General features: G+C 40.9%; 1 protein-coding gene across 2 annotated transcripts in view; it reads right to left on the bottom strand.

Moving 5' to 3' along the window:
- Spx (Spliceosomal protein on the X) overlaps window positions 1-27,211 on the bottom strand; it is a 190,066-nt gene that overhangs the window by 46,753 nt on the left and 116,102 nt on the right. The window lies entirely within an intron of this gene.

Consider the following 27,211-nt stretch of genomic DNA (forward strand, 5'->3'; position numbering starts at 1 on the left):
TTTAACAATGCCTTCTGGGAGAAAGTCTAGTTGTCTTTTTTTTGCATTGGAAAATTTTAGTCTTTCCCTCCAAATTCCTATGTTGCCTTCTGTAGTTGAAAATTTGGAATCTGCAGGTTATTCTGTATGTAATAATTACCCAGGAAGAAATTCTGAAATTGTAAATATATTAGGTATCCTAGGGAATGATATCCTTCAGGAATTTAGTCAGTTAGATTTAGACTCTGTCAGAGTTGTTTAATATTAAGGTTAGAGTAATTAAGTTGGCCAATGGGGTTATTCCATTTGGTACAGTAGTCAATTTTGTTCATCCTTCACAAAGGAAGCTTTTTATGAGAGAATTGATTCTTATGAACCTTGTGTTAGAGATAAACCAGTAAGGGAGGTAGAGTCTTGTCCTATAGTTGATAGTAATAAAATCTTGGAAAATAGACCAAGAGGTAATGGTAAAACTGAATCTGTTAGGTTTATTCCTAATAAGGAGATTAAATATGTACCTGAATGTAACAGAGAATCTAGAGTTTTTATAATTCTTCCATTAATTTGGAGATTAAACAGACTTCTAAGCCTGATAAGATTAGACTTCTGGAATTTGTTCCTCCTAAGCAACTTGGAAAACAGAAGTTATTAGTAAATTTTGCAGTTAATCCAGTAGGCTATAAGTTCGATCCATTGAATGATATCTTTCCTGATTCTTGTGTCGAGTATGGACTCGACAATTTCTACAACTTGGAATCGATTGGGATTAAAGATGAAAATTCCCTTCCTTATGAAGATCAACAAGTTGCTGAATTTGTTAAATCAATTTCTTTTCATGAAGGACATTATCACGTTCAGTTACCATGGAAAAAGGATTTAATTGAAAAAGTCCCTAACAATTTAAAGATTTCATTGGCAGTTGCTGAGCGGATTTACTCTAAATTAGAAGATCAGAATATATCCTCTAAATATGAGTAAGTTTTTGATAGACAGGAGGAGCTTGGCATTATTGAGCCTGTTAAAAATAGAGCCGCAGGCCAAGTATTCATTCCTCATTGTCCTGTCATAAGAAAGGATGAAAATGCCACCACTAAAATCCGTCCTGTATTCAATTGTAGTTTAAAGGTGGGAAAAGCTCCTTCATTAAATGAAGCCGCTTTTCCTGGTATTGATTTGATGAACAACTTGTTGTCATTAGTTTTGTATTTCAGGAATAATGATTATGTAGTAGTAGCTGATATAGTGAAGGCTTTTCTCCAAGTTAGGTTATCTTTAGAGTCTGATCGAAATAGATTTTGTTTCTTTAGAAAGATAAATGGGAAGTTTGTTGCTTATAGGTATAATACCATAATTTTTGGATTTGTAAGTTCTCCTTTTATATTGAATTATATTATTCAACATCATTTGTCTAGTTATAGAGGGAATGAAGTAGCTTCTCTGATTAAAGACAAATTTTATATGGATAACTTGGTGCTCTCTTCTAATCAGGAAGCCCAGATGCCATTTATTATCAATTCTATTAAGGAAATTATGAATTCAGGGGGGTTGCCTTTACGGGAGTGGGGTTCTAATTGTCCTGCTTTGTTATCTACTCTTGATGAAGATGAAAAGGTAGCTTCTTCTGAAATGAAGATTTTAGGATATATTTATGACTCTAACCAGGATACCTTACAATTAAAGGTTAAGCAATTGAACAAGGGTGCTTCCTCAAAGCGTCAGATTTTGTCAGCTTTATCTTCTGTCTTTGACCCTATTGGCATATTTGCACCTATAATGCTGCAGGGCAAGCTTATTATTCGCAAGTTGTGCCAACAAGTTTCGGACTGGGATGAAACAGCTAGTGCTGAAATTTCTAAGTTATGGAGTAAATTTTGTAGTTCTTACAGTGAGGTTAGTCAAGCTTCTTTTTCCAGACAAACTTATAAAACTGATGCTCCTGTCAAGCTGTTTTTGTTTGCAGATGCTTCTAAGGAAGCTTATGGTTGTGCTATGTATGCTGTGCAAGGTGGTCATAGTTCCCTGATATTTGCTAAGACTAAGGTTAGCCCTATTAAGGAGAAAACTCTCCCGACTTTAGAACTTTTGGCTGCTCAATTAGCTTTGAAGTGTTTTGATACTATTTTTGAAAATAATCTATTAAATTGTACTAAAATTGAAAGCATAACTCTTTTTATAGATAGCCAAGTAGTTCTTAGTTGGATTCTTTCTAATAGGGCTCCTAAGAGAAACACATTTGTGAATAATAGGTTGAAGGAAATTTCTAATCTGTTAGATAGGATTTCTGATAGATATTGTAGAGTTTCATTAGCTTATATTCCTTCATCTAGCAATCAGGCTGATTTACTTACTAAACCTTGTACTTGTAAGCATTTTCTTGAAAATTTCAGTCTTTGGATCAAAGGGCCTTCTTGGTTGAATTCTCTGACGAGTGGCCTAAGGGTCTTTTGGTTGTATTCCTGATAATGTGAAGGGTGACTTAATTTCTCCTGTAATGTTCCCTAAAAAGGAACCTCTTGTAAATATTAGTCATTTTTCTAGTTTTTCTAGGCTTATAAGTGTAGTTTCTAAGGTATTTACTGTTGTATATGTTTATGAAAATTGAAGCTGACCCTGTTGAGGCAGCTTCTAATTACCTTATAAGGTTAATGCAAGAGGAAGCTTTTCCTCTTGAATTATCTTATCTAAAGAGTAGAAATTCTTTAGTTGAAGTTCCACCTTTAGTTAGGCAGTTTAATTTGTTTCTGGATGACAATGGTATAATGCGAACTAAAGGTCGGATTGATAAAAACATTACTTTAAAATTTGATATTGTCAATCCTATTCTTGTGGATAAGAAGCATCATTTGACCCGGTTGTTGATTTATTATGCCCATTGTAAGTCTATGCATATGGGTTTGCAATCCACTCTTAGATTTTGCGCATGCATGGTTTGTGGATTGTGAAGGCTAGGCAAGCAGTTTTGTCTGTCCTTAAGGATTGTATTGTATGCAAGCGTTATAATGCTAGCACAGTGAAGTATCCTTCTCCTTCTTCGCTTCCTTCTTCCAGGGTTAATTTGAGTGTGCCTTTTGCTCATACTGGTGTGGACTATACAGGCCACTTATGGTTGAGGGAGAAAAATGGAGAAAAAATTTAAGGTGTACATTCTTATTTTCACTTGTTTCAATACTAGAGCCATACATTTGGAAGTTGTCCAGTCTATGTCAACCTCGGAATTTATATTAGCTTTCATTAGATTTTCTAATAGGTTTGGTGTTCCTGTTGCTGTTTATTCAGATAATGCCAAGTCCTTTGTTCAGGCTGGTAATATAATTGAACAGTTACTTACTTCTTCTGAATTTGAGGAGAAGTTTAGAGTCGCTTCAATTTCTCATAAGACTATCCCTGTGTACGCAGCGTGGTATGGTGCTGTTTGGGAAAGATTAATTAAAACAGTTAAGCATTGCCTTTTTAAAACTCTTGGTAGATTTACTCCTTCATTTTCTGAATTTGTCACTTTCCTCTCTGACATTCAGAAAATTTTGAATAATAGGCCTTTAACTTATAGATCTTGTCAAAATGAATTAGATATAATTTCTCCTAATCATTTCTTGGTTGGCAGATTTATTCCTTCATTAATGTTTGGTGATTCTGGTGAACAAGTTCCTGAGTGGGAGTATGGTGAGGAGGATGAGTATTCTTCTCTCCTTGCTCGTACTTTGGAAACTAGGGATGGACTTTTGAAAGCTTTAAGGAAAGGTGGCTTTCTGAATATCTAGTAAGTTTGAAAGAAAAGGATAGATCATCTTTTCATCCTCCAAGAAAGTGGGAAAAAGGGGAAATTGCTCTGTTTAAATTACCTTCCAAATCTAGAACTTATTGGCCATTGGTTAGAATTGTTGAAACATTCAGTGATAACAAAGGTGTTGTACGTACTGTTCGTATTGTTAAGCCTGATAAAAGTGAAAATGAAGTTAATGTTAGTTTTTTAATACCTTTAGAATTATATTCTGAACTTAATGATCCTAATTTATATGTTCAAATTGAAGAACAAGAAGAAAATGTTAGTGAGTTGGAGACAGATGAAATACCTGACACTGAAACAGCTTTGCCCAATGAAACATCTACTAGGCCTACCCGTAGTACTGCTCTTGCCTCCAGAAACCTAATAAGAAGTTTAGCTCGGGAAGGTAGATTGTAAACAATGGTTTGTTTTTGTTTTATAAAAGTTGTCTTTTGTTGTCGAGTTAATCTGTCAAAATGGTTTTGTGTAACCACTTTTCTTTTTGTTGTTGGGAAGATGTAGAAATAGTTGATTGGAGAATGGTAATTTCATTCGTGGGAGAATAGTCGAATTGACTAGTTCGTTTGGTTCTTACTTTTTGTCCCCATTTTTGGTGTTCGTTTATGGACGGGAAAGTAAACTGAATGATTGCCGTTTGTTAATATTAAATGTAAATTCTTAACTTTCCCATTTTTATATTCTAATTGAATTAATTAATTTAATGTTAAATGTATTCCTTATAAGGAAACAGTTTTGTTTTTCCGTCTTTATTTTTCAACGTTGTTCGAGAGTTTCGGACAAAGTGAAAGGAAACGGAGTTGTTGACGGTTTTGGTCCGACAAGGAGTCTTTAGTCTTCATGGTACCAGTCGGACAAAAGAACGGATGTTCTTTTCGCTTAAAAAGTGAATTCAAGAATTTTAAAATTGAAGGACATGTAAAGAAATTGATCTAGAAGATGGTGCAGGTAAGTTGAGAGATAAAGACTTCCCTAAAATTGATTTGAGTTAGATAATTCTGCAGTACTGAGACACCTGGTGTCTTGGCACCCAGATATCTGGGTGTCTCGGAACCCAAACACCTGGGTTTTCAGCACTTTCTCTCATCCTGTGCCTCTCGTTAGGAGAGCGTTCTTGATTCATAGGATTTGAACGACCCACGAGACTCCCAAAAATCGGGAGTGGCTGCTTTCGGTTTCCTAAGAAATCGAAAACAGCCAGGCACAGAACCAGTCTTGGATGCAGACTTCCAAGACTGGCAACAAGGGCACAGCCTCGAGAGGCCGCGCTCTCGCAGCCCCCGAAACGCCAGACCCCACAGGAGAATGAGACTCAATTCCTGCCCGAGGGCGGGAAGAGCCAACGAGAGAAACTTGTCTCCTAGAAGAGAGTCAGTCCCTTAGAAGTCCCACAGGACTCCCGAAGGGAATCTCTTCCCTGCTTCTTCTGGTGTTCTAACCGAAATAGGATCAAGACACCAGGCTGGGAACCTGACCGAACACTGGTAAGCACTCGGGGAGTGCTTGTGGTTCTGGCAGGAAGAGCTGAGACACCTAGGTGCCTCAGCCCTTTCTCTTGCACTGCTCCCGAACTGGGCCGGGAGAGTACTCTCCAGACCAGATCGGGATACTAGATATTCCACAGAATCTCGAGCACTCAGAGCGGCTCGCGAACGAGCGCCCAAAGCAGCCCCCGTCTTAGAGGCGGAACCTCTAGGACTGGGAACGGGATCGCAAACCGAGGTCTGTGTGCCCGCGGCTCCCGAAACACAAGAACCAGGGCTCTGCGAATCGGTTTCCTAATCCAAAAGTTGGGAAGAGCCAACGAGAGACCCACTGCTTCCTCGGAAGGAGGGTGATGAAAGATCACTACCACAGTCTTACTTGAAAGATCTCTCCCTATCAAAACCCCCAGAAGAGGCGGTGAGCCGTTACAGCCCCCACACCCAAACACCCACGACATCTGGCGACACCAGCGCCACCTACCTCATTCCATTTTTCACAACGCGTGGTTGCTACCATTTCCTTTTATTGCTCGTGCCTTTTTGGATTTATTTTCATCTATCACCATGTCATCGAGCAACTACCATCTCAGTTAAATGCCATCTTATTGTGGGGTTTGTTCTATAATTTGGCAGTTATAGTGTCTTCTGTGTGGGAGATCTTATTATGGCCTTCACAGCGTCCTCCGCCAACCATGTCGACCCAGCGGCGTCCCCATCAGTTATTTTCTGTTGGGGGTTGTCTCCTTGTCGTTATAGATGTTATTTTTTGCCCCATGGTTCTCCTCCTGGCGGGTTCCCTGCGGTGGCCCCCTTTTTTTCGAGTTTTACATATTATTGGCTTGTCGGCCTAAATTAGGGTGATGCCCCGTCCAGGTCCCCCCCCCCCAGGTTGGGTTCCTTGTTATTTCTTAGTCTGTATTAATCTAATTGTTTTTTTCTTGGCGATGGTGCTCTTTTATTTTTATTCATTGTTTACCTCCTCGAGGTGGCAGCCTCAGATCCTAACAACTTCCCGGTGAGCTACGCACCCTGTTGAGCATTTTGTTTCCCCATGTTTATGTGTGGTTATTTAGTGGAGTAGGCTTGTTTTGCTTCCCTCCCCTTGCCCTTGGCGTGGAGATCCATCAGGTTGAGGGAGTTTTGGTTGCTGTTTCCTCCAGGGTCGTTTTTTGGTGGGCAGAGTGAGCCCCTTAGTTCTCTTCCTTCCTTTGGGGGAATAGAGTTCTTTGGATGTGTCTCCTCTAGGCTAGTTGCCTTCTTGCCCCTCTTCGGCCCGGTTGGTTCTCGACACAAAATTTCTCTCCCTGTTGCTTCCTCCCGTCCGCACTCCTTCCGTTTTCCTAGCCTATACTAGGTTAGGTCCTTTATTAGGCTTCGCCTAGTCAGGAGTCGGGCATTGAGGCTCGGTCGCTTCCCTCCCCTAGTAGTAGGCCACCCTCCTAAGTTTCATTATTCTTGGAGTGGTGTATGTGTGCGGATGGCGGGTGATATCTTTCCCTGTCTCCTGTTCTCATTTTCGTAGCCTACCACTCTCCCCTACTCCACCCCCTCCCCCACCCCTCCTCCCTCTCCAGCCTTGCTCTACTCGTGCGGGTGACGCTAGATGGCGTTTTCTCCGAGTTCAGGGACTCCTCCATTTGGTAGAGGGATTCGCTCCCTCCCATACAGTCCCTAGCATCGCTGCGTTGGTGTTGGTGGTTCGTTTACTCGTAGCTCAGGGCGTGTTGTTCTCTATCCACCTTCTTTTTCTCCCCGTCCGGGTTACTTGGATTTGGGTTATTATACTTGCTCCGACATGTTATGTATCTCTGAGCATCTTGCCCACCTTGTTGTTTCTCTGGCGGGGAAGTAAGAAGGAAGAAGATATATATATTTATATATAAGGGGAGCGGATCCCTCCGGTCTCCGGAGTAGTTTGCCCTTTGTACCATCACTTGTTTAATGTTATTGTTTATGTATATACATATTTAGATAAGTGTGTTTATCCAACGGAGTACACACCACATTTTTATATATACGTGAGTCCGGTTCTACACCCGGGGGTTCCGCCGTTGTTTTTACTGGCAACCCTTGCGGTGAGTTCTTGTTGTCTCATACCTTTCATTCCCCGGAGTATTCCGGGGTCTGGAAAGATTTTACGCTACTCTGTGTATTTTTGGGCTTGTTAGCTGGTTTATGGTGATTCTTCTCCGCCGGAGTATTCCGGTTGTAGTCGAAATTCCCGGCCTTGCCGGCTTTAGATTCCTTAGAGTGGTGAGTTCATGTGCTTTTACACTTACAGACTGTTCGCTGTGAGGGCGGGGTGCAGCCGCTGCAACAACCTTACGGTCGTGGTGTGCGGACAAAGGCCTGGTTGTGTGGTCCGGCTCGACGACCTTGTAGTCTGGCACCCTGATGGTTGTGAGGTTTGCTTCGCCTTGTGCGCAACCGTCCAGGACGAGTCGGTAAGTGACAGTCTTCCTCCGTTTTACGCTCCTCATATTGAATACTGTTTACATGGTTCCCGGACTGTTCTTTCGTTCTTGGCTAATTGTTGGTTTTCTTACAGGCGGACGAGTCCTCCAAGAAGTCTGCCTTGGAATCCCTCCGTGCTTGGGTGGCTGGGTTTGGAAGGAACGTTCGATCAGGGAAGCCCTATGTCCTCGGCGGTTGAGGACCTGCTTTACCCGGCGCCGCAATTGGCGGCTGCAGTGCCAGAAGATCTTGCCACCCCATCGCTGTCGCGATCCGGGATCGACCCAGCCACCCCAAGTAGATATTCTTTATGCCGAGGTTTCGGAGGACGTCGCCGCTTTAGACTTAGACCTGGAACCTATGAATACTGAACAGGACCAGGTGGTAAGTAGCGAGGTAGGTGAGGTTGTGGGGGCGGGCCCCCTTTTTGACTCCCCAGTTTCTTCAGTTTCATCTTTTGCAGGTTTTGTAAAGTCTTCCTCCTTGGGTGATAGAGCTCCATCAGCTATCCCCAAGTTGAAGTTGAACTATGGAAGGTGAAGGGCTATAAGTCACAAATATTTGAAAGCATTGCCTTTCCCCGTGGAAGGCTAAAGGTCTCTCCCAGCACCTGTAGCCTCCGGGAGTAAGTCTGGTTCCTCGGCAAAGCGCGAGTAAGAGACATGAAACCAAGCCCTCCTCGCCAGCCTGCCTTGTGAGGCCTTCGCGAACCAACTCTTCAAACGATTCTCGGAGGAGGTTGACACCAAATTTACAAAGATCACAGAAAAGTTGGCCAGTCATGACAGTATACTGGCGGGAATGGCTTGCCCACCATAGCTGAACTTGGTAAGTCATCCACACGATACAGCGGACATATGATGTAGGGAACCCGCGGCGTTTAGCCCTCCGGGCCATCAGCATGATGGCAGTGGCAGTCGAAGATCTTGTACGAGGCGGTTGGAGGAACTAGAGTTCTTCCCCATGATCTCTTTCCTTGCCCTACCCAGGCCGTGAGGCTAACAGAGGAAGCATGGGTGCGTTCGAATAAGGTTCCTAGGAGACTGTGTTGCGTCCTAGCGGGACCAAGCTCAATCGGCTCTCCTGCGCACTCTGGCCGAATTGGCAGGCGAACAATACAAGTTGACACCTTTCAAGGAGCAGCTTCACCATGTTAAGCAGCGGAGACAACTGCACGCCTGTTTGAACAAAGTCGCTCTGGCGGCTACGGCCCGGCGTGTGAAAACGGCCCCATTACTGCAGCTGAGAAACCAGGGCTCCACTTCCTAGTCGTTCCCGGGAGGTGACGAGTTCTGGACGGATGCAGCTCACTTTCACTGTTGAAGTTGGACCCCCTTCTGTGCTTCACAGTTCAGTGAGCAGCTCCCCAGGTGCCGGAATCTTTGCTAAAGCGGAGTTTGATGCGGACTAGGCTTCTTGGTCCCTGAACTCCATCTGCCTTACAGGCCACTGCCGTCTCTGTGAATGAGCCATTCTTTCAAGTCTTGGCTAAGTCCCTGCTAGCTGGCTTTCAGTCTGACCTTTTCAGATTCATCATGGCCAGACTGGAATGCAGTGTTGCCGATGCCTGTCCGTCACGAGCCTAACAAGCTCGTAAAGAGGAGAGCTCGATCTGGGGCCTAGCCTCTTGAAGAAGGGTTACACGAATGTTATGGCTGAGGCTACAAGGGCCAGCCAGAGTCTGCTCTCGCTGGGGCATTTCTGCCTACAGCGCCAAGACCCAGAATCTGCCGGCCCCAGGCGAGAGGGCGTTTCAGGAGGCATAGAGGCCCCACCATCAGGCGGTAGTCCAAGCCGTCCCGGTCTCGGCAGTGGCACAGCCTATCACCTCAAAGGCCCATCCCCAACAATATGGCGCTGGTTCAACCAGCTCATTCCCTGCTCACGCCGTATGTTGCTTGGCCAGCACAACCCTACGAGGGCCGTGGATACTTTCACGGCCTTAATAAGACAAGGGGAAGAGGCAGGGCCCCTCATAGAGGGAAAGCCAACACCACCACAGAGAAAACTATGGACGTGGTAGAGGGAACAAACCCGCTCCCTCCCACTGAGAGAACACAGGTAGGTGGTCGCCTGTATTGGTTCAGGGACCAATGGACCTTCTGGCCCTTGGGCACACAGCATTGTGTCAAGGGTCTAGGATGAGCTGGATCAAGGACCCTCCTCCTCCTGACCAGGTTTTACCAACCATCCTCATCAATCCTGCAGGATTACATTGGCAATTGCTCAACAAACAAGCAATAAAGAAAGTAAGGCACCTAAGTTTCATGGCAGGTTATTCACTGTTCCCAAAAAGACTCCGACCAGCAAAAGTGATCCTGGATCTGTCGTGTCTAAATCTCTACATAAAATCGACAAATTTACGCATGCTTCACGGTAGCTCAGGTCACGGACTCTACTTCAGCGTGGGCCGTCACCACCTCTATCGATCTTTCAGGCGGCAGTATCACGTCCCGGTTGGAACTTCTCTCAGTTCCTCGGTTTCGAACTCAGGAATCAAGCCTACTCCTTCAGGGTCATGCCCTTCGGTCTAAACATTGCGCCCAGGATATTCACCAAGCTGGCGACGTTAGTTCAACAACTCCGGGTCCCGAGGGATATCTGGCGTGCCCTGAGCGATTGAGATAATTTGAGACTTAACGGTTCTGGAGTGTCAGAAGGCTACGTCCATGGTCATCAACTTCCTGGAGTGGGTGGGTTTTCAGCGTGAACAGAGAGAAGTCCGCTGTCAGGTGGTTTCAGTGGCTGGATGCTCCAGTGGGATCTGTCCTCTCACCACGTTATCTCTCCGCCTCCCAAGAGGAAGGAGATAGCATCTCTCACCAGAAATTTCTCAAAAATCAATCAGCATCCCGCCGGTCCCAGAAAAGAGGTCAGGTCTCTTCAATTTGCCTCCAGTGACGGACCTGCTCTTAAAGCGAAACTAAGACATAAGTAGAATGTGTGGTCGAGCCAATGTGCTCAGACAGACCTGCCTCTATTCCTTGAATCTTAAAAGCAAGACTGCGACGCGGGCCACAGTCAGAGGCCTGTCCAAGTCAGTTCGCTTCAATTTCCCCACCGGCACTAGTTGTTCACACGGGCGCTTCCCTGCGGCGGCTGGGGGGATATTCACGAGCAAAAAGGAGTACAAGAGGCGTGGTCCACTATGTTTCAGCAGTTCCATATAAACACCCTGGAAGCTATGGCGGTTTTTCTAACTTTGAAGAAAATCCGCCCCCCCAACCGGATTCATATCAGGCTGGTATTGGACAGCGCAGTGGTAGTTCATTGCATCAACAGGGGCGGCTCCAAATCAGGTCGAGTAAACCAAGTAATGGTTGCTATCTTCTCCCTGGCCGAACAGCACGGCTGGCACTGTCAGCCTACCTGACAGTGCAGGAAGCGGCGTGGCAGATTCCTGTCAGGGCCGCTCGCGTTGGAGCGGAGTGGTCCTGGGCGTGGAATCTCAGCAGAATAGTTGCCGCCGGGTTCGGGTCTCCCAAGTGGATCTGTTCACGACGGAGCAGCTTCAAGCTCCTGTTGTGGCCCCGAACCTGGACCCTCAGGCGTGCGCCACGGGCGCCCAATGACAGTAGATTGGAACAGTGGGAGAAAATTTATCTGTTCCCTCCAATAAATTTACTGCAGAAAGTACACAAACTCAGGACATTCAAGGTCAACCAGCCCTAGTAGCCCCCTATTGGCTGAAGAGCAGTGGTTCCCTCTTCTTCAGGAACTGGGGTTGCGAGTCTTCAGTTCCCAAGCCCATGTGACCCAGACAGTACAAACCAAGACTGTGTCAGCTTCCTCAAGAATTCAGAATGCCCTAGTTTTATGGACTTTATAAAATTCGCAGCCCAAAAAGGAGCAAACATTGACCCTGTTAACACTCTGTTTCTAGAATCAGATAAAAGAGATTCTACTCTTAGACAGTATGACTCAGCAGTCAAAAAATTAGCCTCCTTCCTGAAAGCATCTGAAGCCAAAATCATGACGACTAATTTAGGAGTTTCCTTCTTTAGGTCACTGTTTGAGAAAGGCCTTGCTCCGGCCACTATTACCACAGCCAAGTCAGCCCTGAAGAAAGTATTTCTGTACGGCTTTAAAATTGACCTTACAGATTCCTATTTTTCATCTATCCCCAGAGCATGCGCTCGTCTGAGACCCGTATCACGCCCACATTCGGTTACGTGGTTCCTCAATGACGTCCTTAAGTTAGCATCAGAGATGAACAACTTTCAATGCTCTTATCAGGATCTGTTAAGGAAGACTTTATTTCTGATTGGCTTGGCTTCAGGTGCCCGAATCTCAAATTTCTCGGCTCTCACTAGAGGTGATGATTTTGTGAACTTCCTCCCGTCCGGAGAGGTCCTCCTTTCCCTTGACCCTAGATTCTTAGCTAAAAATGAAGACCCACAAGACAGATGGTCTCCTTGGAAGGTGGTGCCCCTTCCACAAGACCAGTCTTTATGTCCAGTGTATACACTTAAATCTTACCTTTTAAGAACTCCACAGAGTAGAAGTCGGGTCCTCTTTTCATCAGGGGAGAAAGGTGGTACTCTTTCACTGAATGCTATAAGACAACAGATTTTGAGGAGCAGCAACTACCATTAGATCGTGTAAACCAGGGCATAGTCATTCCCAGTTCAATGCAGATTTGTGCAAGGATTTTATTTCAGCTGATATTCCTTTATATACACTGAATAATGTATGTCTTAAGTCATTCCTAGAACAGTATACTGGAAAAAAAATAGTGCCAGGCTAAATCTTTACATAAGAACCACGTTTCTCAACTGTTCAACGACACCCTTGAAATTTATAGAGCAAGGCTTGTGAAAAGAAAATATGGGTGTCACTCGATAAGACCACTGATGTTGAGCAACGGTGCATTGTGAATTTTGTTTTTGGTGCGTTGGGAGATGAAGAAGAAATGGCTAAATGCTACTTAGTGAATGTCGGTGTACTAGATAAAGTGAACCACTCAACTGTTGCTGCTTTCTTCAATGATTCTCTGCAATTGCTGTGGCCAATGACATTATTGTACCAATTGTTCCTTTGGCATGCACCGATGCTGCACCTTATGTGTAAAGCCATTAGTGGACTGCAAGTTTTGTACCCAAAATGATCCACGTGACCTGCTTGGCCCATGGTTTGCATCGTGTGGCAGAATTTGGCTGGTTGGGTGCTATTTTTAGTGCATATTTAGCTGCATATTTTCCAGTTTTTTGCTACATATTTGCATGCATATTTCGTGACTTTTTAGTGCATAATTATCCTAGCCTTATTTAGAAGTGTTCTCAACCTCGTTTTTACAAACTTTTTTATTCTGTCACTTTCATTTTGTTCTGAAATGCTCTATGTCTCTATGTTTTAGAACTGCGCATTTACAGTTTGTAAACAGTACAGGTAAAATTAGATCAATTCAAAATTATCTACTGTACAGTTAAAGACATACAGAGAAACTGCTGTAATATAGGTTGGCTAACTTCAATGAGAGAGAGAGAGAGAGAGAGAGAGAGAGAGAGAGAGAGAGAGAGAGAGAGAGAGAGAGAGAGAGAGAGAGAGAGAGAGAGAGATAACAGTTGTCCTTACTTAAGAGAGTGAAATTTTTATGAATTATTACAGAGAGAGAGAGAGAGAGAGAGAGAGAGAGAGAGAGAAGAGAGAAGAAGAGAGAGAGAGAGAGAGAGAAGAGAATTGAAAAATCTGACCACTGATGAGCAACACTCCCATTCTTGTCATGTTAAATGACATGTCTGACAGCTTTGCCTTCCACCTTCTTACAAAAGATGAGGAAAGAATTTGTTTGTTCAAGATAATATGAATTTTGTATTACAGTTTTATTATTATTATTATTATATTATTATTAATCTTATTAATATTTAAAAATTAGTACTTATTACGTAAAAAGTTTATTTATCATACAAATAAACATACCTGTATACAAGTACCATAAAAATTCATCTCACTAACAGAAAGAGAGAGAGAGAGAGAGAGAGAGAGAGAGAGAGAGAGAGAGAGAGAGAGAGAGAGAGAGAGAGAGAAATTATTACTTTTAATAATATTTAATGTTATTTAATTTACACATAAAAGCTTGAAAACTTATAAATTACATAAAAAAATTAAACAAACACTTTTGCAGGGTTTCTCAGTGTTTGGAAATGTTCACGTGTCCGTGAAACTCGTCGGTATGACCATTAGTTAGGTTCCAATGAAAAAATTCGTGTGTCTGTGAATTTGTGCAACTCGAATCGCGCAAGTTCGAGGTATTACTGTATTGTTAGTAATGTTATACTCTTGAGTAAATGCGTACAGCCACAAACAGCCGACCAAGAAACTGTTGTTTTGCTTATAACCAAATAGGATAACAATAGCCGTTTACCTGTATTTCAACCATCGTACGGTAATAAACAAATACCAAAGGTTATGGCACAAATGACAAGTAGAATAGGACTGATATATTTTTACATTACTGTATACCCTTATTCAGTATGGATAAAAGATCGTCAAGGAAGTATACTGCTAAATTTAAGCTGCAAGTTGTAGCTGAAGCTGAGAAAACAATGTTCAAGATGCTAATGACTATACTGTAAATTATCATGCATCAGCAACATGGATGAAACTCGATCATAATTAAAATGGGAGAGAAAGTATTTTAATCAAAACTACTGGGCATGAAAGAACACATTACTGTTATTTTTACGCCAATAAACGATAAATACGTAAAGCTCGTATTATGATGAAGTCCAGTGAAAATAGTGAATGGAAATTTGAATTATTTTAACTCAAAACAAACGCCCCCAAACGGCCATCATAAATCGTCATCTTTTAACGAAAATAATAGATAAATTAATTTCACAACGGTTGAAATACAAGTAGAACAGCTGTTGTTATCCGATTCGTTATAAGCAAAACAAGTTTCTCATTCAGTTGTTTATGGCTATATGCATTTACGCAAGAGTATAACGTTACTAACAATACTTTTATCATTCTCTTTTACTTTTTTCACTAGAAGATGGGATAAAGAGATGGAAGAAAAGAAGTTGGTCTATTGTAATTTGGTCTCTCTCGCTGCCTGATTGCACGCTGCTGCCTGCATGCACACGAAATTTAAAAATATTTTATAGGTATTGTCGCATCAATATTAACTGCTTACCCCATCACAAAATCAAATTATCGTAAGGCTAGTTATCGTAATCAGGCACTACCTTGTACCTGATTATTTTACCAGTTTATCACAAAAAGTGCATTTAGTCATAAAAATTATATGAAAATACAGTACAGTAAACCCCTTGTATTTGCAGGGGATGCGTACCACACCCCCCTGTGAATAGGTAAAACCAGCGAATGCTTAGAACCCTTCTAAAAACACTTAGAACTGCCTATTTTGATAGTTGAATCACACACAAAAACTAAAAATGCTTATCCCACTTACGATGGGGTTAGGTTCCAAAAAAAAACCATCGTTTGTTGGAAAAACGTAAGATATACCAAATGTATCTTAACATAGCCTAGCCTACACCAGAGTACAGTATTCAGTACCATGTAAATATATATGATAGCCTAGCCTACACTATATAATATATACCCTTTACATACACGGTATAGTAATATTAATATCGGCTAATTCTGGAGGTTTATGCAAAGTGACTTATGATAATTCAATACATAGAGAAATTGAATAACAAACAAGAATTAGCTTAGCCTACACTATGGTATATTGCATACATACACGGTAGCGTAGTCTACATTATACTCTACTCTATATCCGCATATCTTATTATACAAACGTCAACATAACGAATATGCATCTTTTCCATGGATCTTTTAAAATGATTTGCCTTAATTCACTGTATCCAATAATATTAAGTATATTCTTATATTACTTTTTGTATTATAAATTGCAATCATTGCAATCAATGGTTTGGTTTGGAAATCAATTATGCGGTAAGTTTATTTCACTTATTTAACTCAGTTCACGAGCGTTTTTCTTGCTTCTAGCTGACGTAAATGAATCTCTAGATACTTTATTTATTAGGGCAAGGCTATTTTTCGTTATACGAAGTGTTTTTAAGTCGAAATATAACTTAAATATGTCTTGTTGTAAAATTAATTTAGCTATTTTTTTGTTAACACATGATGTTGGCCATTTTGGGGCAAGTTTGTTTTGTGTAAAAAAATAAAAAAACCAAGACTCCATTTGCTATTTTCACTTAATTTCATCATAATATGAGCTTTACATATTTATCGTTTATCGGCGTAAAAATAGCAGTAATATGTGTTCTTTCATGCCCAGTAGTTTTGATTAAAATACTTTCTCTACTATTTTAATTATGGTCAAGTTTCATCCATGTTGCTGATGCACGATAATTTATAGTCATTAGCAGCTTGAACATTGTTTCTCAGCTTCAGCTACAACTAGCAGCTTAAATTTAGCAGTAGATTTCCTTGCCAATCTTTTATCCATACCAAATAAGGTATAATGTAAAAATATATCAGTCCTATTCTACTTAATGTCACTTGTAACATACCTATGGTAATTATATACTACCGTATAATGGTTGAAATACAAGCAAAATGGCTGTTGTTATTCTATTCGGTTATAAGCAAAACAACAGTTTCTCATTCGATTGTTTAGGGCTGTACACATTTACGCAAGAGTATAACATTACTAACAATACCTTTATAATTCTCTTTACTTTTTAACTAGAAGATGGGATACAGAGATGAAGGAAAAGAAGTTGGCCTATCATAATTTTGTCTCTCTTTCTGCCTGATTGTATGCTGCTTCCTGCACCCACAAGAAAATTTAAAAATATTTTATAAATATTGTCGTATCAGTACTAATTGCTAACCACATCGCAAAAATCGAATTATCGTTACACTTATCGTAACTCAAGCACTACCTGGGTACCTGAGCATTTTAATAGCTTTATCACAAAAAGTGCATTTAGTCATGAAAATTATATGAAAATACAGTAATCAGTGAATATTTCTCAGTGAAAAATACTGCGAATGGGCGAATTTCCAGCGAATAATGTGTATGTATGTTCCACAGAGAAATCCGAGTATAGGTGAGTCTGCAAATTGTGACACCGCGAATATCGGGGGTTTACTGTATTTGAAACCTCTTCGTCAGACAACACTGGAGAAAGAGATACATTTGCAGCTAATCTCTGCTGGATGGGAGCCAAAGCTGGGTCCATAACTGAAGAAAAAGTCTGAAGTCTGGGTTTCGCGTCTGCAAGACGGGCTGGTGCCAAGTCCTTAGAGGAGAGAACTGCACTCTCAGGTGCTAATGGGCACTCAGAAATCTCCGAACAAACGGGGGGTAGCCTAATGGGCGCTCATAAGCTATGGGAAGTCACTAGGCACTTAGGCGCTACTGGGCGCTTAAGATATTGACATGTCGGACACTCAGACACTGTAGCATCCACAAGTGATACAGAACGGTTGCATCTATGTGCCAAAGACTAGCGCTTAGGCTCCAAACTCGTTGTTTCAAATCTGAGAAAACTGGAGAAAATGTTGGGACTGTCCCAAAAGCTGCATGAAGGCTCCTCGAGCATCACAGTGCGAGACTTCTTACTGGGCACCTGAGGGGTGTGGGGATACATCCATTGCTGGCCTTTTCAATGGCCTACATTTATCACTTTTGCACCAATGGCACCTGACATCGGGGCTAGATGCCTCCAAACTCAAAAAAAGATGATGCACCTCCGAAAAGATGCTTTTCCAATGGCAGTCTACTGCACCCTGGGACTTTGCAACAGGGGCAACTGAGGGGGTTGTCTACCTGTGGACAGACCCTACTGACCTCCCTTGGGCTCTGGTATGGCTTCTCCCAGGTTCAGGGGTGTGTGCCAGGGACCTTTGCCTATGAGAGTCGGCAGGATGGGCAGCCAGCTCCTCCACTAACACTTCACTTGCACTGATAACACCACCTTTATTAACTTGATCCGTTAGGGCATGAACCGAAGACCCCAACTGGGCCATAGAATTAACAATTAACCCAAACTTACGATCAAATCTTGACTCTAAGTTGGCAATGGCATTGGGGTCGAAGTGTGGGAGCTGGGTAAAGGACCAGGTGGTATAGCAGGAGAACTGGGAATAGAGGATAAAACAAAGCAGAAATAATAGGTACATCAACATTGACAAAAGACTTGTCAGACTCCTGGCTACCTGTGGTCTTATTGACGTTCCAAAGAGATGCCTTTCTATTCCTATCCCTTTCTAACTTAGATAGATGAGAACTTCAAGTTTTCCACTGTTTAGGGTCCCAATCTCTGCATTCCTCACACATTCAAGTCAAAGAACAAACTTGACCTCTGCAGTCAGTGCAAATGGTATGTGAGTCATATTTCGCTGAAGTTGACCTCGTATTGCTACAATAACGAGTGGAAGACGTACTTGCGTCAAACGTCGTCAGACAAGTCAAGGAAAAAACTGTCAAATTTTGAAAGAACTAAGGTCTTAGGAAAAAAACCTAACTCTAAATAATTGCTGAAAGGCTACCAAGTAAATAAACCTCACCAAATTGATCTCAATCAAAACTGGTAACAAAATCCAAATTTAGCTGAGAGCTAACAAGATCGTTGTCAGCCAGCAGAAACAAATTGAAGTGCTTTGCCAAGTTGTTCCTCTCTTTCCCCAAAGTGAGCAGGACTATCTACCTACACCAAAATAAAATAATTGCTATAGCGAATTTTCACATTTTAGCTGCCGAACTAGTTAGAAACTATAGCTAAGTAATTACTTGGTAAGTTACTTATATAAAATATAAATTTTCATAATAAAATTTATTACTTGGATACTTACCCACCGTTAAAGTTAGCTTATATCTCCGTGCCGTTATGGAAGTTGGCATTCAAACAAAAGAAGAAGAGCACTTGGCTGAACCAGAAGAGTGTCTAGTTCACTGATTCTCCACCAGGTGTGTTCAAATGTTCTAGCTCTTGTCAGAATTCTCCTTAACAGCCCACTAAGTGTGGGGAGGTTGGGTGGGGTCTACTGTAACAGTAGGTAAGTATCCAAATAATAAATCTTATTATGAAAATTTATATTATTTGGGATGAATCTTACCTACTGTTCAAGTCAGCCGATTCCCACATTGAGAAAAAGGATGGTTGGTAGTGCAGCTAGACAAATTCTGCTCAGCCAAGTGAGCTAAGAGCCTCTTATATTAAACTCAAAACATTCTTGCCTGATCTGGAATCCTTCCTGGATAATACTGCCACCAGAAGGTGGATTCCATTCAGGGTGCAAGGCTCTCATATGTGCGCAGACAGGAACAGCCTTGCAGAAAAAACCGCTTCATCTTCAGCCAGAATGAATAGAAGCAGTGTGGTGGGACCCGTGCCTGGGTCCGAAAGCCCAAAACACAACAGTCAACTACACATAAATACTGGATAAAAAGGTACACTCCTGTACAACAAATATACCTTCATGCTCCTGAGAAAACCAACCCCCGGAATTAAAATAGAGCCTAAGAGATTGCTCTTTTTTCGGTTCAGGAAAAGACTTTACCTGCTACTACTAGCAGGCTAGGGCTTTACAATTTTCAAACACAATTTCTACATCTTTAAGATAATGAGCAGCAAAAACCGAATTGCACTTCCACTGTGCCGCATTAATTATGCCCTCAAGTGAAAAATTCTTCAAAAACTAAATGACATAGCAACAGCTCTCTTGCTATGAATATTTACCTTCAATATAGGTAAGAGATCTGGATTTAGTTTTTCATGTGCTAGTCTTATTAAATGCTTAACAAAAATAGACATCGCATTCTTAGACAGTTGAGTGTTAGGTTTTCTAACCCAAAAACACAAATGGTTAACTCTGCCCCTTAAAGGCTTTAACCCATCTAAATAAATTCTAATTGCCCTAACAAGGCAGTGTAGAGCCTCTTCTTCATTCCCCACCAAAGAGGTTAAATTTAGAATCCTTACTGTTCTTGTTAGTCGCTTAGCCTTAACATCTTGTTTACAAAAGCCTACCTTATCAGAAAATGCCTGTAACTCTCACAATCTTTTCGCTGTGGCTAGTGCTACCAAAGTGTGTCTTCATGGTCAGAAACTTCAAAGAATCAGATGCCAAAGATTCAAACAGATCTGCAGATAAAAATTTTAAAACTATGTCCAAGTCCCATGAAAGAGATTGATGCTGAACCCTGGGGACTTCAATCTCAAATGATCACACCTCCTCCTTAAGGTCTGGATCATTAGATATATCCAACGTTATGACGAGAACTGAGGAAAGCAAGGATCTATAATCTTGAATAGCAGCTATATAAGATTCTTTCTATAAGAAATCAAAAGAACTTGATGATGTTGTCTATAAAGGTACAGGTGCTGGAAATCCCTCTAGAATGACACCCCCTTGCTCGGAGGAGACGGCCGAGTCTCCAAGTGGTTAAGCGTAGCATGCGGAGGCTTTGGTGGGACAGCATAGAACTCGGTTGTTTGAGTACAGTAAACCCCCTGTATTTGTGGTCTCACGATTCGAGGACTCACCTATTTGCGGATTTCTCTATGGAACATATAAACGCATTATTCGCTGAAAATTCACCCATTCACGGTATTTTTCACTGAGAAATATTCACTAATTACTGTATTTCCATCTCATTTTCATGACTAAATGCACTTTTTTGTGATAAAATTATTAAAATACTCGGGTAGTGCTCGAGTTACGATAATTCACTTTACCATAATTCGATTTTGCAATGGGGTAAGTAATTAATACCGATACAACAATATTTATAAAATATTTTTAAATTTCGTGTGGGAGCAGGCAGCAGCGTACAATCAGGCAGCGAGAGACCAAATTACAATAGACCAACTTCTTATCCTCCATCTCTTTATCCCATCTTCTGGTTAAAAAAGTAAAAGAGAATGATAAAAGTATTGTTAGTAACGTTATCCTCTTGAGTAAATGCATACAGCCATAAATACAGGTAACCAACTGAGAAACTGTTGTTTTGCTTATCACCAAATCAGATAACAACAGCCATTTTGCTTGTATTTCAACCATCGTACGGTAATACACAATTACCGTAGGTACAGTGAACCCCCGTATTCGCGTTGTCAACGTTCGCGGACTCACGCATTCGCGGGTTTCTCTGTGGAACATATCTAGCCATCATTCACGGAAAATTCGCCGATTCGCGGTATTTTTCACTGAGAAATATTCACTAATTACTGTATTTTCATATAATTTTCATGAATAAATGCACTTTTTGTGATAAAACTATTAAAATATTCAGGTATAAGCATTTTTACAGGGTTTTCTGTGTTTAAGCTATCAAAATGGGCAGTTCTAAGTGTTTTTAGAGGGGTTTTAAGCATTCAGTGGATTTGACCCATTCGCAGGGGGGTGTGGGATGCATCCCCCGTGAATACGGGGGGTTCACTGTATATTATAAGTGATGTTCAGTAGAATAGGACTGATATATTTTTACATTATACCCTTATTCAGTATGGATAAAAGATCGGCAAGGAAATCTACTGCTAAATTTAAGCTGTAAGTTGTATCCGAAGCTGAGAAAACAATGTTCTAGCTGCTAATGACTATAAATTGTTGTGCATCGGCAACATGGATGAAACTCGACTTGGAGAGAGTATTTTAATCAAAACTACTGGGCATGAATGAACACATTACTGCTATTTTTACACCGATAACCGATAAATATGTAAAGCTCATATTATGATGAAATCAAGTGAAAACAGCGAACGGAATCTTGATTTTTTTACACAAACGAACGCCCCCAAATGGCCAACGTCATCGACTCATCTATTAAAAAAAAAAAAAATAGCTAAATTAATTTCACAACAAGACGTATTTAACCCTTTCCTGTCCAATTGACGTCATATTACGCAACAACCCCCTACCCCCCTTCTTTTCTGACTGACATAATTTTACATAAAATTTACCGACATTTTTTGTACGTGTGGTAGGGGTAAATTTTTTTTATTTTCGGACAGTTGGTGGTTTCCATAGGCTAAAGCATACCTTGGACCGTAACTCAGGCATCGATACGCCAGGCAAGCAGTCCCTATACTGCGCATGCACTCCTGGCATAGTAAATTTCTCACAATGAAATCAGCTGATCCTACCCACGTTTCTCTCTCGTATCTTACATTTTTTTTTATAAAATGTAGGATTACATTATTGGAAACACTCTGTTTGGTATCCTCTATTTTCTATAAATTTTTTAGTTCCTCTACTGTGCATGCGCAAATCCATGGCGTAGTAAAATTTTCACAATGACATCAGCTGATCGCACCCACGCAGGCCTGGCAGGCCACACTTCTGTCAGAGACCATGTTTGCGAGGTTGGGTAAACACGTGTGGCTGTTTACATACAGCGACGTCAATCGAGAACAGTTTCCAACATGCTTTCGCAAAGTTTTTACGGTAAAACAGCGGAAATTCGTTAGTGCATCACATAAGAGACGCCTGGATTTTAGGCAGGGCTCTGAATCTCATTTTCATTATCATATATATCGATATTTAGAGAATTTTGTTGGCTTTCTCATAAAAATAATTCATTCACCTAACTGTTATAGCTTTTGAGCTACGAATGATAATGCTGACAACGGTAACATTTTTTTGTTTCAACAGCTTATAACGTCAAAATGAAACTGTTGTTGTTACCAAAGCCATTTTTCTTGACTCTCACTTCCTCAACCTTTCCTCTACATTTTTGTATATTTACAAATTAATTTCTATGAAAAAATCCGAGGTAGGGCTCTTCAAAAAAAATGTCTAGCGATAATTCTCAACGTATGCCTGGCGGCGCGCTCTGTTTCTTACCCACTTTTCTATCAAATTTTCACCAACTGGACTTATTCGTTTTTCATTGTTTTATATGTCGATATTTAGAAATTTTCTTGGCTTTCTCATAAAAAATAATTCATTTGCCTAACTGTTATAGTTTTGAGCTACGAACAATAATGTTGACAACGGTAACTTTTTTTTTCGTTTCGATCAATTTATAACGTCAAAATGAAACTGTTGCCGTTACCAAAGCCATTTTTCTTGACTTTCCTTCATTCTTCAACTTTTCCTCTACTTTTTCATATATTTACAAAGTAATTTCTATGAAAAAATAACCGAGATAGGGCTCTTCAAAAAAATTTTTCTAGCGATAATTCTCACCATAGGCGGGCAGAGCGCTCTGCTTCTCACCCTCTTTTCTATCAATTTTTCACCAACTGGACTTATTCGTTTTCCATTGTTTTATATGTCAATATTTAGGGAATTTTATTGGCTTTCTCATAAAAAATTATTCATTCGCCTAACTGTTATAGCTTTTGAGCTCTGAACGATAATGTTGACAACGGTAACATTTTTTTTTTCAATCAATTTATAACGTCAAAATGAAACTGTTGCCGTTACCAAAGCCATTTTCCTTGACTCTCACTTTATTCTACAACTTTTCCTCTACATTTTCGTATATTTACAGAGTAATTTCTATGAAAAATAACTGAGATAGCGCTCTTCAAAAAAGACTTTTTTCTAGCGATAATTCTCACCATACGCCGGGCAAATCGCTCTGTTTCTTACCCTCTTTTCTATCAATTTTTTCACCAACTGGACTTATTCGTTTTTCATTGTTTTATATATCAATATTTAGAGAATTTTGTTGGCTTTCTCATAATAAATAATCCATTCGCCTAACTGTTATAGCTTTTGAGCTACGAACGATAATGTTGACAACGGTAACATTTTTTTTTCGTTTCAATCAATTTATAACGTCAAAATGAAACTGTTGCCATTACAAAGCCATTTTTCTTGACTCTCACATTATTCTTCAACTTTTCCTCTACATTTTCGTATATTTACAAAGTAATTTCTATGAAAAATAACCGAGATAGGGCTCTTCAAAAAAAACTTTTTTCTAGCGATAATTATCACCATACCGGGCAGTGCGCTCTGTTTCTTGCCCTTTTTCTATCAATTTTTTCACCAGCTGGACTTATTCGTTTTCCATTCTTTTATATGTCGATATTTAGAGAATTTTGTTGGCTTTCTCATAAAAAAAAATAATTCATTCGCCTGACATTCATAGTTTTTGAGTTACGAACGAAAATATAAAAAATAAGTAAAGATTTTTTTTTTGTGAAATAACTCACATTTTTTGTATTTAGAGGGCTGGGACTCTTATTCTGACTATTCCACCATAAAATATAAACATTTAGAAAAAGGACAGCAAAATGAACATTGTTGGCATAAAATTTCTATTTTTGCTGAATTTTTCGAAATAATTATTTTTTCGCACTGTCGAACGCCCCAGACACATCGGGCTCATGTGCCCTCAGTGATGTGATAACTATACAGATATGAAAGGGTTAAGTTATATTTCGACTTAAAAACACTTTGTATAACGAAAAATAACCTTGCCCCACATAAATAAAGTATCTAGAGATTCATTTACGCTAACGAGAAGCAAGAAAAGCGCCCTGAACTGAGTTAAATACGGCGAAATAAACACCGCGTAAACGATTTCCAAACCAAAACACTGATCACTATGATCACAATTTATAATACAAAAGCAATATAAGAATATATACAATATTATTGGATATAGTGAATTAAGGCATATCATTTTAAAAGATCCATGGAAAAGATGCATATTCCTTGTGTTGATATTTGTATAATATGATATTTGAATATAGTATACAGTATAATGTAGGCTACGCTACTGTATGTGTATACGATATACCATAGTGTAGGCTAAGCTAATTCTTGTTATTAAATTTCTCTTTGGATTGAATTATCATAAGTCACTCTGCATGAACCTCAAGAATTAGCTGATATTAATAATTACTATACCGTGTATGTATAGAGAATACTTTATAGTGTAGGCTATGCTACCAAAGATGTATACTGTACATGGTACCGAATACCCTAGTGTAGGCTAACCCCATCGCAAATAGGATAATACCTGTATAAGCATTTTAGTTTTTTTGTGTGTGTTTGAACTATCAAAATAGGCAGTTCTAAGTGTTTTTGGAAGGGTTCTAAGTACTCACAGGAGGGTGTGGTACGCATCTCCCACGAATACGGGGGTTTTACTTTAGATCCTTCCTTAACGGAAGAATATGAGGGAGATCCACCGAAAGAGCTAGAAGACACAGAAACCATTCTCTCTGAGGCCACCAAGATGCTACTAGAGTCATTCTGCAATGGTTTGATTCCCGAAGTGTTCAGCACGTCCCTTATTACTACAAAAGGGGGAAAAGCATAAGCATCTAAGTTGGACAATCTTGAATAAACACGTCTATTGCCCAAACCTGAGGGTCCTAGCATGGAGAACAATACACTGGTAGTTTCTTGTTCATTGATGTCACATAAATCCACATTTAGTATTCCCCAAAGACTCCATAGTGACTGGCAGCCTTGAGGATATAACAACCTTTCTGTGGGTAGGACTTGTCCTTTACTGCTTAATTGATCCACCAAAACATTGTATTTCCCTGGAATGAACTGTGGAACCAAAACTATGTTCCAGGCTTTGACCCAAAGAAGCAACTTCTCTGCTGTCAGAAACAGTGACTTCGATCTCGTGCACCCTGGTTTCTGATGTATGCCAGAGAGGTGGGACTGCCTGAAAATACTGCTATGACCTTTCCTCTGGCTAGGTGTTCGCACTGAAGGAGAGACTTCCATACAGCCAACAGTTCGAGACTGTTTATGTGCAACTCCTTCTCTTGTGGTAACCATATCCTGGGCATCTGATGGCCTCCCAGGCATGCTCCCAAGCCTGTCATTGAAGTGCCTGAAAACATGGTAAGGCCTGGGTTCATTACCCCTAGGGATGACCCTGTCCCCAGTCTCTGACGATCCTTCCACCATGCTAACGTCTCCCAAAGATTTAACGGGACTGAGACTAAGTTAGAGTCTGGCAGAGACTTCCTGTCCCAGGTTTCTCTCAAATAAAGCTGAACTGGCCACATCCTGAGACTTGCTAACCTGACAAATTTTTCCAGAAATGGCATGTGTCCCAACAAAGACAGCCACTGTCTTGCATAAAGCTTCCTTGAGGGCTGAAATTCTCCTCGAAGCGATATGAAATTGTCTACTTGTTTCTCTGATGGAAAAGCCTGAAAACTGTGAGTCTATCCTCATCCCTGGATAAAGAATGATTGAGTTGGAATCAGGGCAGACCTCTGAAAATTGATCATGATGCCCAGCAATTGAGCCAGACAAAGTAACAGATCCTTGGCCCTCAGAATTCTGTAAAAGGAATTGGCCAACAATATCCAGTTGTTTGAACAGAGCAGAATTCTCACTCCTAAAAGGTGACACCATCCCCCTACTGGCGCTAAAATCATCGTGCATACCTGAGGTGCTGTACACAGGCCAAAGCAAAGTACCATGAATTAAAACACCTTCCCTGCAAACACAAATCACAGGAACTTGCGTGACTGAGGATTTATCGTTATGTGGAAATAAGTGTCCTGGATGTCCACCGATATCATCCAATCATTCTTCTGAATTGCCGCTAGCACTGTGCTGGATGATTCCATGGAGAAAGGTGATAGATGAATGAATATGTTGAGTTTTGACACATCTAGCACTGGGCGCCACCCTCCGGAATCCTTTGGCACCAAAAAAAGTCGGTTGTAAAACCTATGCGAGTTTTCTGACACCTGCTCTATCGTCTTCTTTAGCAATGATGTCCTGCTGATGAAGATATGGAAAAACAATTGGAGACGACATCAGAGGGGGAGGAGACAGAAAGGCAATTATATAGCCTTCCTTCAGTACCTCCAACACCCAATGTTCTGCTCCTAAGCCTCTCCAAACATACAAGAAGGCCTGCATTTGGCCTCCTACTGGAACCTGAGGGTTAAAAGCTTCACTTCTTTCTAAAACCTTAGCAGCTTTGCTCTTACTGGAGCCTGATATGGACCTACTAAAGGTCTTAGTAGCCGAGGATGAGGCCTGAGACGAGGAGGAACGATCTTGACTGGAGGGCCCCAAATAGACAGATTTAAGGAGATTCAAAGGGCAAACCAAAACTGCTATCATCTTTTGAGTAGGAGAGACTCTCTAGGCAAAAGATAACAGCACAACTGCTCTCTCTTCTTCAAGACCAATTTAGAGGAAAGCATAAGAAAATTCCCTGCCACGTCCAAACAGCCTTGTCCAGCCAAGTAAAAAATCCTAATGACTCCTCCCAAGCTTTGATACCTGCTGGCGCCAGTGAGTCCTTAAGTTGGTGCAAAGAGGAGGAAATAGTACTAAGCGAAAACTCAGCAAAAGACAATACTTCATTAATACTAAACAAAGACTTGGACAAAGTCTCTGTCTCTGCATTAGACCACAGCACCTTGCCAGTCTCAAGAGCATGTCTCTTCATAGGACAGAGACAAGCAAAGAAATAAGAATTATCGACCAAACATGGTTTAAGTGCCAGTAACATGCCTGAGCTGTAAGAAGCAGCTCTCCATGACTCAAAAAATCAAGAAGACTAGGGCTGGCAGACTTGAAGGAAGCTTTGTGCTTCAGAATATGAGATATT

Source organism: Macrobrachium rosenbergii, chromosome 13, assembly GCF_040412425.1.
Source record: "Macrobrachium rosenbergii isolate ZJJX-2024 chromosome 13, ASM4041242v1, whole genome shotgun sequence".
NCBI classification, from domain to species: domain Eukaryota; kingdom Metazoa; phylum Arthropoda; class Malacostraca; order Decapoda; family Palaemonidae; genus Macrobrachium; species Macrobrachium rosenbergii.